This window comes from Balaenoptera physalus (assembly GCF_965194825.1).
Source record: "Balaenoptera physalus genome assembly, chromosome: 9".
Classification (NCBI taxonomy): domain Eukaryota; kingdom Metazoa; phylum Chordata; class Mammalia; order Artiodactyla; family Balaenopteridae; genus Balaenoptera; species Balaenoptera physalus.
Window position 1 is genome coordinate 60,643,030 of NC_138888.1, and position 14,910 is coordinate 60,657,939.

The 14,910-nt window shown below is 34.3% G+C and overlaps 1 protein-coding gene across 5 annotated transcripts in view; it reads right to left on the reverse strand.

The window, feature by feature from the left end:
- LOC309667153 (uncharacterized protein) overlaps positions 1-14,910 on the reverse strand; it is a 727,466-nt gene that overhangs the window by 471,006 nt on the left and 241,550 nt on the right. The window lies entirely within an intron of this gene.

Genomic DNA, 14,910 nt, shown 5'->3' on the forward strand with positions numbered 1-14,910 from the left:
TCCAGGGATGTGGGAATGTTTGCATAATTTTACCTGAGAATTTCCCAAGCATCTCCACCTTGTCTTTCACTATGTCCTTCTATGTCTCCTGAGCCTTTGCCAGGAGACTATACACAAAGCAAGACTGCCTTTTTTGAATACATGATAACTTTATGTGTTGCAGCATATTGTTTCCTATGAGCCAAATATCATAATACCTTTAATGGCCATAGCCAGTTGCCTACCAAGTTAACTCTAAACATGAAACCTTTCTCCGAGAAGAAACATCTCAAAATTTATAGCCTATAAGAAAATTTACCTTAGAATGTCTCATTTTAAGTCTGAAATTCTCAGATACCTGTTAGGAATATAAAACAGAGTCTTTTTTTTATTTGGATGGGAGAATAATAAACAGCAATAAATAATGGTTTGGAGTTTTAGTGGCTTATCAATACCTGACTGAACTCATTAAGTAATCTGTCTTCAGTCTTATTTAGTGCTATGAAGTCCCCTAATAGCTTATAAACCTGAACACAAATGTAGGAGCACTACCGCTCATTTATTTTTCACCAGCCACATCATTAGTAAAACATTTCTTCTTTTATAAGAAGATATTTATAAATCAAAATCATATTTGGACCGTTACTATTTGAGCTCCTTTGGAACCATTATCTACTATGACAGTTTAAACAGTCATGTTCCTTATGAACACTGCTGTAAAAAATGTAGGGAATTTGAGGGTCGTGTGCATAAATGTGTGTTTTGTCCTTTTTTTTTCAAAAAATAAAGAATGGAAAATAAGAATTTTGCAAACTTGTCTAATATATAAATTTTCTGCCCTCTGGCACTGGCCTATACATTTTCCTGTTCAGAGATCTTGCCTGGTACCCATGCAAGAAGGTAGACCTACTGACTCCTATAATTTGGCTACCACTTGAAGACAGTAATCAAAACTTTCTTGGAATATAGTAACATAAGAGCGTTGAATAACAGAAACCTGGAGAGGACTTGGGGAGAGAATAAGGAGTACTGGTTTTCCTGGGGATGGTAAAGCTCTCTTCTGCTCCAGTCATTTCATTGTCCTCCATGGATCCCAGTTCCCTGCCCTTGTCAGGATCCCTCTACTAGATGATTCAGAATTCCTCCTAAGAGTAACTTTTGAAAACATAGTTTTAATTCTTCAGTGTCTATCATTCCTTATTGATTATTATTTCTTTCTAAGTTTTGCTTTTCCCTGAGGGAAAACCTTGTATACTAGCACACTGGAACATTTTGACCAGACTAGAGTGACTCAGACTTATTTAAACAACGTCAAATGTCTTTTTATTCCACATTAAAACATTGCAACAACATAGGTAAAATATAAGAGACCTGGATTTGCTTCTCTCTGATATTGCTATATTTCTCTAAAGGTCTCCAAATAAAGTTGTGATTTTATATGGAAACAGAGTATTCCCACTGGATTCTAATAATCATGAATGTCTGTGCTTATCTATAGTTGGAGTAATGTCTAAGCTCTTAAGACTTATACACACATGTCTTCATTCATACAATAAACATTAATTGAGCGCTTACTATGTTTCAGGCACTGGTACTACAGATAAGAAGGCAGAATTTAAAAGAGGAATATTTCTCATTTTAAGAGGACAAGAAATAGGAAAAAGACAAAAAGAAAGACAAGAATGGGATGAAATAAACTAACACATTCTGACTCATACTCACTTATGAGCTGCGAAGATCATCCTGGCTTCAAAATCACCATGTCCATGACCCTCTTGGCACCTGCCTCTGGCCCAGTGCCTAACACATTCTACTCTCCCATGTTAAATTCCTCCTCTCTGGCCTGCCACAATGCAAAGCACTCAGCCTGGTAACCTCTATGGCCACCGGTTAAGTTGCAGCTCAGACCAAGTGGCTGAGATCTAGAGCTAAGGAAGTAGACAGTTCTCAGACACCCCAGCTAAATTGGTGTAGTTGCACGACTGCTAATGCAATGCTCTTGAGTCCCGAACTGTGCTGACACCCTGGGAGGGATCAAGGGAGTCAGCATTACACTGCATTACATTATACTGTATTACATTACATTACGCTACACTACACTACATTACATTACATCTGATGCCTAAAACTGGCATTATTTTACATTCTTGGGACACATATCTTGCAGAGGCACAAATACTTAGATGGGAACCCCAAAGACCCATACTTGAAAGAAAAAGTAATGGACAAACAAAGGTAGGTATTTTTAAATGCTATTTTTAAGTTTATAGAACATTTCATCCTTTCAGATTAAAACGTATTTAGGAACCTCTGCACCACTATCACATAGAATAAGTAAATTTCAGTTAAAATAAGAGTATTAACACCAGCCTTAACAACATCATTAGCTAGAAGAGAAATTTTAGCTAATGATACCCAAAGGTCAAAAGACTTGATACCCAAAGGTCAAAAGACTTCAATTCATAGGTCACTTAGAAGTTCCCGCTTAGAAACTTGAGAAAGGCATTTAATGCTGTACTTGGACTTAGAAGCACTTTCTCAAGAATAAATCACTAATAAGAATCCTCCCTTCTATCACATTGGGTTACCTCACAAGTCAGTCCAAATGCCAATGCTTTTTGCTTTGATTTTCCCAAAGTATTAGTAATATATTGTTATTCACTTCTGAATGATATTTCTCTGAGTTTTAAAAAAGTAAACCTAATTTAAGGTATTGCTGATATATTAAAGACAAGTTATTCATAATGATGTGATTTAGAACTAGGTATTTGAAGAAACAACTTTTTCTACATCATTTCTGTAAAAAGCATCTCTTGGCCTGGAGCTGTGCCTGGGACTTCTATATACAGTCAGTGTAAAAAGTGTGATATATTTCCCCCAAAGAACTTACAGTCCAAATATAAGACACAGATCCTCAGGAAGAGTTTAAATCATTTTAGAATTGGTACTAAAAATTAGGGGATGGCAATTGTTAAGATAAAACATTTCAATTGTTAAGATAAAACATTTCAATTGTTAAGATAAAATGTTAAAGACAGATTTTTCCCCCCATCATCTTAATGGTCTGGTGTCATATGTAATTCAGAGAAGGTAACTCTACAACTAAGCACACTGAACACATGTAATCTATCAAGAAAGTAAATAATAACACTTGCAAATTTCTTTGAAATTTGAAGCCCTGAAATCAATCAAGGGAAAAGAAATAAATTATGATCTATGACTTGAATCTTTTACTAACATTTCTACTTTTTGAACGAATGGCATCCTACCATTGAATGCTTCCTCTCAGGACGGGTGGTGGTGGTTGTGGGATGAACTGGGTGATTGGGATTGACATGTATACACTGATGTGTATAAAATTGATGACTAATAAGAACCTGCTGTATAAAAAAATAAATTAAATTAAATTAAAAAAACAAACAAACAAAAAAAGAATGCTTACTCTCTCTTACAGTTAGAAAATGTGTAATGGCATCATAATTAAAATATACCTATTGGTTATAAATTTACATATAATGCTACAGTAGTCATTGGACAAGAACTATTCAGGCAGAGATTCTACCTTCTAAGAGTTTAAAATCAGAACTGATGACACACACTTGAATAAATCAGTGTCAGTCATATAACACAATAACTGAAAAGAAGTAGATACTAAACTATGATCATAAATTCATCTAAGGAGACTCAGTGGCATATGGTGGAGGTTACAAAAAGTTTAGGTGAAATGTAGCAGAAGTATGGGGATAGGGAGTGTGTCAGCTCTCTTCTGATCACTACTCAAAGACTTCCTGGAAGATGCAGGGCTTCCAAAGAGCTAAGTTTGGGGCAAAGTGACAGGATGGAGTTCTCTCTGATCACAGAGTTGTGGGACTGGCTTGAACTATGCTGGGAAGTGGGAGCCGCATAATAGGCGGAGGAAAGCTGAGAGACCTTGACTGAAGTTAACAGAAAGTATACAGCAAAATAGGCAACAGCACCGAAAAGGGGCCAGAGAAGTTTGAGCACCTAGAACCAAAATTACAGCTTTCCAGGCCAAGGAGAAGTCAATGTCACTATTAGTTTTGACTCAAGAAACTGAATTAGAAATAAACAAACCTGAGAATTATTCGTTAAGAAATTCCCATGTGGACAGTTTCTATTTCAAAACCATGAATTTCAGTGTGCAAAACATATGAGCTAAAGGCAGAACAATGCTTAATATATGAAGTATGCAGAAATGATTCTAGTAAGAAAACAGAAAAATGCAAGAGATAAAAAATTATAATTTTGTACCCACTTATTCAGGACTTCCTCTCAAAAGTGAAGAACAATCAGATTTAATTATGATAGAAAAAAAACAAAGCATTTACCTGTTTGGTTGGTGTACTGTTTATTTATTGCTCTGTTATCTAAATATTTATTATAGATACTAAACTAATACAACACCCAACTCAAACAGACTACTCTCCATCAACTCAAAGTGAACTATCCCATTCTGGTCTATCTCCTCTTATCCACATTTCAAGCTTACAGTGCACTTTTTAAATGAACTGATACTTGGGATTTGAAGAATAATTAGTTTTCTATTGTAAAAAGATTTTTAGAGGGAAAAAAGAAAAAAGGAAAGCAGAAAAGATCAAGTCATATCTGTTAGTTCCTTAGAACAGCAAATAATTTTTCTGGAACATAATATCATTATATTTCCTTTTTCATGGTGGTCTTCTCTCATGTATACATACACACACACACACACACACACACACACACACACACACACACACTAATCAATGGAAAACTAAGTCAGGTTGGCTTTCCTGAGTTACAGACCACCCTTTACAAAGGGTCACAACCATCCCCTCTTTTATCTCAAGACAAGAGCTCCTTAAAGTAGCAACTGGTTTGGGTCTTGAGAAGGCAAAACTACACAATAGCAAAAACAAAACAAACAAAAACAAGAGAGAGAAGAGAAAGGGAGACAGAAAAAGAGAATTCTGACCACTTGAATATATTTGTATTCAAATTATGTGCATTAGAAGCTTGTTTACTTAGGGAACTTATTACATATTTTTCTGAAGTTATGAGTAAAAATGTGAAAACAGCTGGAAATAGTCACTACTCAAATTAAAGATACTTTTATTTTTTATTAGGAAACCTAATGGCTGGAACACAGTTTAGCATTTGAAAAAGACTAAGATTCCTTGCTTGTTTTTTTAAATAAACAATGAAGTTCAAGGGGAGGGTGGATTATTTGACCAAGGTGGTGAAACAGGTGAGCAGTGGATTGATGAGCGCTAGCAGTATTATGACTGCCATGGTGCTGAATTCAGGAAATACTTGCACTTCCTTTTCCTATTCCCCTTTTCTTTTAGTCTTTGATGGATATATAATAATTATATTTTATAAGAATGCCAGTGGTGACGGAAGTGCTTCTCCTAATGCAGAGGCTGTAAAGCTATCAGAAGAGCTTTAAGCAAATGTTATCTGTTTTACAGAAGAAATCAATTACCCGCAGATTGCTTAAACCAGTGACAGGCATGGTAAGGAATAAAATGTGTTAAGTAGAAAAGTTACAGCCATCAACATGTACGGAATTACATGATATATGAAAGCAATCACTTGTTCAATTTACCTTCAAAACTAAAACAAGTTATTCTGCGTTGGAAATAAACATGAACCTCTCTCTGAAAAGGGACCAATTTCCAACTCAATGGAAAAAGTACTGTATAAATTTTAGCCAGCAATAGTGCTATTAGGAGCACACAACCAGGTTTTCAGAGATAAAGTATGTGAACTATTTAACATACTTATTTCAAAGTAGGCATCAGTTTGTCTTCATCTTCCTGCAATTCAGCATTATGTAATTTTCCAGATATGCCTGGAATAAAAGGAGTCTGCTAGAAAATACTTCACGCTTTATAACATTCCTTATATTTATGTCGAACTGCAATGGATTTTATTCAATTAAAAATATCTTTAGTATATTTAAGTTTTAATACTCATTATTCTCTGTTGGTAACATCTTATTATCTATATTAGCAAGACAAGATTCAGAAGTGGGCCTTTTTTCTCTGCTTAAGAAAAGTAAATGTTTCAGAGAGGCTCTGACAGTTCTTACGGAGGACATCATGGTTCAAAATGCTCATCAAAGCTGTTAATTACTCAGGGGGAGTTGGCATCTTGCTTGTGAAACAAGGTCACCATTTTTAGTTCTTTATCCTATCGGTCCTTTAGGAATTTTTGCCTTGTATCATTTAATTTTTAAAACAAATTAATTCAAATCACATGTAACATAAAAAGTGATTTCTTAATATTGCAAAACAGGAACCATTTTACCAGCTGTGCCATTAGTGACATCACAGCATAAGCATCACTTTTCTGTCATTGTGTGCAATGACAGCCATAACGAGAGATACCTGCCTAATGAGGAACTTATATTTTTCTTTTTACTTTCTTCTTCTTTTTTTTAAACAGGGAAGTGTTTAGAAGAATTTGCTCCCATGATCTTTTAATAGAATCAGGAGTAATATACCAGCTGGTGCATATCATTCTTTTACAATATTTTGAGGGAGAGTTCTACACTGATTTAATTTTCTTGGGAATAAAATAGGTATATTCAGATTTCATGCAAGTCAATTGTCCTTAATGGACATGTGTTAATGATAAATTCAAAGTACTACATTTTTGGAATATTTTTAAGTTAAAAATTTTAAGAAGAGTCATACTAGTAGTTTTTTTTCCCCCCCATTCTGACACAGAAAACGATATTGTGAATATTCCCAAATGAAAGACAACACAGCTAGTGCTTTTCTCTCTGCAAAATTATCAGGTTGATATAATGGTGATGTCCTACTGATTATTCACCACAGACCTTCCAGCAGGATAATGCATTCTTAAAATATGAACTTGAAGCTAAAATATTAAATATGCATTTCCTACTCCTATAGGACATGTTGAAATGCCACATGCTGTTGGTGAGAATGACCCATGAGTGTTGGATTTTTCTCCCCCTTGCTCTTCTTTTCCAGAAACAGTTAGTGTGGCGTGCAGTGAACCAAATCAACAATGTGATTCAAGCTGTCTCCATAGCTTCTTGGCAAAAGAAAGGATAAACTATAAAACCCCCCTGCTACAGCTTCCAGCTCTTGCTTCCCACACTTTAACATCTCCTGTCACCTCTGGCGCTGTTGCTGACCCATGCTAAGCTAAACTAAAGGATGATAAGTTTGCTGCCTTTGCCCTTGTCCTGAGGGGCTGCACATTATCCTATCAAGTATCAGTAGCCATTTCTGTGGGATATTTGTCACCCCACGAAGGCCTTTGGAACAAATGAAATGGGCAGCGAATTACAAAAATGTCATTCTCTAAAGGGAATGGATGAAGCCTTTTGTTCTCCAGTAATAAATAGATGCCATAGGCTTATAACACTATTTTTATATGAATTGACAGGGTTACTATTTCTAGTTCATTAAGGGAACAGATTGAAAACATTTCTTTCTGTACTTTTAAAAATAATGTTGTTTCCCTCTTTTCTTCTCAGTGATAAATATAAACAATACCTGGCAATAGATCCTAGAAATCACAGATCATGATTCATTTCAAGTTACTTTTGGTAATAATTGTTTTAAGAATGTATAAAAATAATTTTAGGGGGGATTTTGAAATTATAAATGGATTATGTGAGAGGTATCTATAAACGGATTTTAAAAGTCTGATTCATACCTATTTCTCCTTTCTTCATAAATCACAAATATATTACTTCCTTTTCTTACTTTTCTCACACATTATAGTTTTACAGGGCATCATGATAAATATGCCATGGACAAAGGTCAAGCAAAGAATAATAACTCAATTCCTTAAATGAAAACTTCAAAATAAATCCTCTGTGTTTAACAGTGGTATACAGGGGTCAAGATGACTATGTCCCAGACGAGAGAATAAAATGTGTATTATATCTTTGAGGCTCAGTGCATTTGTTAAATGGGTATATTTGGACTGACATACTTAGATGTTCTTTGAAGTAGAATTTGAGAAAGACACATAATGCATGGTAATAAATTAAATAACATCACATGTTTTTAGATAGACTTGGATTGGGTGGTGTATCAAGCTGAGCTGAGTAGTTATGGTAGTTATTAGCTATTTCTAATATAATAGATATATTTCTTCTATAAATTTATGTAACCAAGGATTTTAGAATTGAGCTGCCTTTTGCTTAATAAGCTTATTTTGTTAAGCAAAATTTGTAAGATAAGGTAGTGAAAATCATGCATGAGAATTTTTACTTGACATATTAATATATTGATGAAGACTATTAATTGTTGTGATATACTCTTTGTGAACATAATTTAAGAGTGAAATACATTATCTGGGTTTATCTTCAGATTTTCTGAGTCTACGTTTTAAATCATAACTCTTGAGTAGACTGACTGCATTGCATACCTTAGGTTTAGTCAGTATATGTCAATATTTTGAGAGAATTGATTAGTAAAAACCGGGCAAACCAATTCTAATTTTCAATCAGGTCATAGTCACCATTTCCTGGAGGCAAATGATTTAAAAATTTCAGCCAAAGCTTATACATCTTCAGTGAATATCTGCCTTATTTTATATTTTTTATCTCTTTTTGCTTCTTAAAATGGGAACACATGCCTGGCTCTGTGAACTCCCCAACTGTGTGAGCTGTGATAGGGCACTATGGGAGCCAAAGGTTCTTCAAAGAATACCTAAGTTTGTCAGTCCACATATATTCATTTAACGCGTGCCAGAGCTCCAAGTACTAACGCACGATTTAATCTCTAGATGGATCACTGTCATTTTGACTCCTGTTTACTGCTGCGAGCCACCCGATACTCACCCTCTAGAGTCCTTTTTCTGGCAAGTTAGTCCCCATTGCTTGCAGTGAAGAACTCTTTATCTTTAAACACTTAAATTCCTTAACTAAATCTAGCTGGTGATTCTTGCACATAAGGGAGGGGAAAGTGTTTGAAAACACAAAGGAAGAAAACCATAAGTATTTTTTTTCTCTGCAAATGAAAAATGATGGCTAATATTCCCCATCTTTGTATCACAAATAGCATAGGTAGGTTAAACAGAAGTATGGTAGATAAAATGATTTTCATTAATAGAAAAATTGTTAAAACATTACAGTAGGTTACTCAAAGAGTTGAGTGATTTGTTTTTCTGTTGATCTTTAAAAATAGAGCAGATTTCATCTTATTTAATTATATTTTGTTCTGTCTCCTTCAAAGGAATTAAAGTGAAAACTATATGCAATCTTTTCATCATCTAGATACTTATTGTTTAAAATTTGGCTTCTATCTATATCTGACTTCTCAAATGAAGACACTTCTCAAGGGCCATCAGTGTTCTCTTAATTACAAAATGTAAAGTCCATTTAAAATTGATTAATTTCCCTGATTTCTAATCTTTAATTTAGTCAACAGATCTAAATCTGAGCTTCTTATTTCCTAAAATATCTTTCTGCTGATTCCTCATTGTTACATTCAAGGAAGCAGTAACTGTAAGCCCAGAGAACATCAGTGGTATTGTGAGAAAGGCCATAGGAAAGGATGCTATACTTCCACCTAAGAGGGGAAAAAAAAAAAAAAGGTAACAAGAAGCAAAAAGAAATGAGTTCCCCCACCTACTGGTGAAACTGAAGATTGTTTGAGCCACATTTGAGCCAAGGGCTTCAAAGCAAGAAAACCAAATGAAAGCTAAAGGTACTGGCAACAACTTGCAGCCTCTGGGCCCTACCAGGACAGGAGATGGGCAGACGGGTGTGTGGCTGCTTCAGAGCCATGGCAACCTAATGGAAAGATGTTCTAACACACAGACACCCTGATCTCATTGACGGGCTGATCGGCACTCAGGAATATAGAATTTGGCAGAACGAGGTGAGGGTGGGGGGAGTGCAGTTTATTTTAGCATTTTTTTGGATAATTTATTGAATGAATGGTATTTTTGATAGTGAATGATATAATGAATTACATTAAGTTATTCTGGGTAAGGATACCTACCTGCCTATATATACCCATGTTTTGGAGGAGAGAGGGAAGAAAAAGTTACAATATGTCAATCTGGACATACTTTATAAAATCACTTAGGAAATTTGCCCCCCAAATGCCAGATTATTTATATCAGAGGCACTTGTGGCATTTGAACATTTAATTTGACTAAATCTAGCTAGTGAGTCTTCACTATAAGAGAGGGAAACATATTTGAAAAGCATATAGAAAGAAAACATAAGAAAAACTTAGAGTTTGAAGAACTAAATTTTCTAGAATAATCAAGTCTAAAGAAGAAAATTTTTCTTTCTTTTTTTTAACAAATTAGAAGCACAGTAGGTAAAAGGAGATTCCTTTAATAGAAAAGTGTTAAAACATTGTGGTAGGCTACCAGTTTAATTTCCTTTTGCATTGATCTTTAAAAAAATAGAGTAAACTCTGTTCTATTTAGTCAATTCTCTTCTATCTTGTTAGCACATCTCTCTCTTCAATTCCTGTCCAGTCAGTTGGCTAACACTCTTGATTTTGACCTTCAATACTTCTACCATCCAAATATAATTTTAAATTTCAGTTGCCTCTATCCTAGTTTGGACCCTCATGATCTCTCTCTTATGTAGATTGCTACCACACAAAAACAAAAATGAAAATTTTTTAGAATCAGCAAGGCTTACCTTCATTCTCCCTCCATCTCTATTGTACTGTATTGTATAATAAAGTAGACTTTGTAAATCACCTCTTCCCCTCACCCCAAAAAGTCTGGAAGCAGTCTAGTACAGGATTCACACTGTTGCGTCTCTCACTAGCTCGGTGAACGTGGGCAGGTTACTTCAAATCTTCAAGACTCAGTTTCCTCACTCAGAAAAGCAGGACTAATAATAGTTGATATTTTGAAAGCACCTGATTTTTTTTGCAAACTTTTCCCAAGCTATTTGTCATAGTATGTTCCCTCCCAAGACAGAGACTTTTGGTAGGTGTGTTTTCTAACAACACCTAAACAATGTGAAATGCAAAATACGTTATCTTTTGAATTTGCTGATATTTAGAACATGTATTCAATAATATTTAAAATAGTATTTATTTACAAAATGATTTGGTTTTCTTCATAAAAATAATTGTATATGCTAATTTCATTACCTGATATTTATACACATATGTATAAATATGTAAGTGCAAGTGGTTTAAACTCATGTGTACTGAAATGGATCTAGGTGATTTTTTTTTCTATAAATACTTTCTAAAAAGATGGGAACAATCAGTGTTTATGAAATCTGAGACCAGTTTTGAGTAATATGCTCAAGGGTTAATGAGATACTACTCTAAACCTAGATCTTTAAATGCCTTTTTTATAGCAGCATTAATATATTTTTTTGTTAAGAACACAATAACTACCACATTTATTCATTCCTGGGGAATAATCATGAAGGTTGATTTTCATTACCATCTTAATTTTCAGATGATAATATTAAAGTGGAATCACAAACTTGGGCTGTTAACACTTAGTAAAATGAAATGTAATTTAAACCCATAATGAACAATTTTAAAAGGGAAGTGAACTACTGCTTTTAAATGGCTCAGCTTGTATTGATAAAAGTTGGCACACATAACTAATCTTTTTAAAGTTTACTTTCCAAATTTAACTTTGAGCTGTCACACAGCAACTATTGCTGGTTAAAAACTGCTTTGCAAAATCAGCCATAAAATGTGTATTATATATACATTTAATATAGAGAGAATTCTTCAAAGCATAATATATTAATTAGCTACATGATATAGCAAGTCACGATCAGATTACTTATTGAACTAATTTAATTTGCACAGTGGCAGCTAATTTAAAGGAAGCATTTTCTTTTCAAGCTTGTTTTTAGAAATTGTTGGGTAAAAATTATTAGTCTGGAATTTGAAAACAATCTTTCTCCCTCCCTTTCTCTCTTTGTGATAACTTCCACCTTTGGTGATAACGGTGATAACTTCTACCTTTGGTGGATAGAGATAGAAATATTTTTAAAATGATAAGAATAAACTAGATGATGAAAACCCACTGGAAGAAGAAAATGAATTCCAGTTTCTAAGATTAGCATCAGATTTTCATCTCTTTATGCCCTTTTCAGTATCCTTTTGAAATCAATGGGAGATCTATGCATCGGGGTAAGAAAGCTCACCTTAAATACGCCGTTGGGATATACTCAGAACAAACAGATGGAAACTGAATCCTACTGCCCACAGGCCTACATGCTTGTTTCTGTACTCATATATTCTGAAGAAGCAAATGTTCTGCTTGTCCCTAAGAAGTAGGAGATCAGAGAGAGAACAAAGAAATAAAGGGCCTTGATCCAATAATAAAGTGGGCCTTAACCAAACTATTAATGCAAAAAGACATGATGGAAAAAGTTTGTATATGATTACTAATATATTTTGAGACTGATGTATAAATGTCTAAGGGGGACATGGGGATATGAGGATACACATATACATATAGCTGATTCACTTTGTTATACGGCAGAAACTAACACAACATTGTAAAGCAATTATACTCCAATAAAGATGTTTAAAAAAAAAAAAAGTCTATGAAGAGTCTCCTTGAAAAGAACAAGTGACCCAACTGTATTAATGCTAACTGATAAGGAACAAAACTTTGCCGCATTACAGAGCCCCAAACTTGCGGAAAATAAAACTATTCCAAGGATGTTGCAGATATACTTTACAAGACATTCTAATTAAATAATAAATATCCATAGTCCAAATACACCAATGGGTTCATTAGTGGAAATGAACAAAAGAAAAAGTGATATAAGGAAATAGGAAAGCTCTTTATTAAAATTTAGTTCTGGTATACAAAAGGTAAAATATGTCCCAATTCAACTAGCATTGTCTCTCTTACCAATCTGTGATCATCCTGCTATTAGTATGGCTCTCATAGTCTTACCACAAATTACACAGAAATAAGTGTGTTGATGGTTTAATCAAACAGATATTTGACAAATTAGAAGACATTTGTCAACATGAGATGCACACCTTGTATAGTTTTCAAATGATGGAAACTGATAACCGCACAGGCAAAGCTCTGATCAGATTTATTGATCTGTGGATTTATTGAACATTTATTTTGTGCTAGGCACTACTCAAAGCCCACAAGTAAATCCTATGTGGTTAATACTCTTCTTAGACCAAAAAGTTCACTAAAATGTACCTGTAAACCCATTTTCTGAAGTCTAGAACCCCTCCCACATCCAGTGGTAACTGTAGCCTAAGATACAAAAACACTGGTCACCCAAACCACTTATACCCTCTGAGAGAAGCATTTATGCACACTTCACAGACTAGGATCTAATTCCAGTTAATGTATTCAGAAATAATGAAATTCATTAATTCTATTCTGGTTTAAATTTTTATTCTCTTAAGTAAAACGTGTTGCCTTACGGCCCTCAATTTAATAGAAACGATTTCAACTTCACATACACATGTTTCCCTTCTCTGTTTTGTGCTTTACACTATAATGGAGATAAACAAAATATTTTAGAATTAATTAAACAAATAAAAGCCTGAAGTCCAGAAATGTAGGTAGAAACACTCTTACTGAGTTATCTGTTTTTTTTTGTTGCTGTTCCTTGTTGGAGTTATTATTTCAAGTTCATACTTTGATGTTGGGGTATAGAAAATACTCAAAATAAAATAAAATAAATGAAATTAATAATAAAAGAGCTGGTAAAATCAATTTGAACAAGAAACAGGTTGATATTCTCATGTGACTTGTGAAATAAACTAAGTTTATTAAAAATTTTAAAAGAGGATATTCTAGAATGTTTTGGAAAATGGTAGCATCCTTGAAAAAACTCATACATCCATGAAAAGTGGTAGCTCTCATCTACAGGTTTAAACTTAAGACAGGACATTATAGTCAACCTCACACACATATTTAGATGTTTAACGATTTAAGAGGGAGTTGTCTTCCATATTCTTTTAACAGAGCACAAGTCTTATTTTTGTTTTTCTGTTATCTCATATGTTTTAATAGGTCAGTGATACAAGAAGACAATTATTTCTCCTTTACCTGTTCATATCTAGAGGCAAATTATATGGTAAAAGCAAGGATGCAAAATAGGAAGAAGAAAAAAATGTATACGTTATGAATAAAGAAGAAAAAGAAAATACAAACAAGATGCTAAACAAGTATTCATGAATCAAGGATCTTGGGTTGGCCTATCCATTCCTCATTTTTCTTTCCTCTCTCTCCTTTCTTTCATTGTCACAATGATTGTCTACAGTTCCTAGTCATCCATATCTCTTATTCTTTATTTTCTACTTTGAACCAAGTTGGCTATTTGCCATGCACTAAAATTTTGCATAGAAAAACTTTTACTTCTCACTTATTTCAGTTCTCAAGTCTGATACTTCACACACACCCCCATCTTCCCAATTAGGTTGAAGTAGAAATAGAAAGACATAAATAGTAATAATTCCCATCCCAAAAGGAATTACCAAAAGGAATGATGGAATACTTGGATTTTTTTAAAGGGTGACCTATGATCGCCTATCTTATCCATTTTTGAAAGAAAACTCACAGAGATTTTCCTTATGTTTTCTCGTTTTCTGAAGGCATTCAGTAAACTGAAAAAGAATCAGCTCATGTTGAAAAGAGCACAATGAATTTGCCAGGGGGACAGTAGCTCCAGGACCTTTCAAAATAGCGACAAGCAGAGAAGAACTCGGAGTATGCTGTTGGTGGCCTTGTCTCAGCTCATTCAGGACAACCCAGGAGACATGAAATTTCAGACAATAAACTGTTCAATTGGATATCTGAACTGGCTGGAATGACTGTGTCACTGTGAGTTCTGGCTGTCTGAGCAGCTTATTTCAGCAATTCATTACTTGTGGGCTTTGAGTGCTAGGCACAAAATAAATGCTCAATAAATCTACAGTAACAGAAATTTTGATCAGAGCTTTGCCT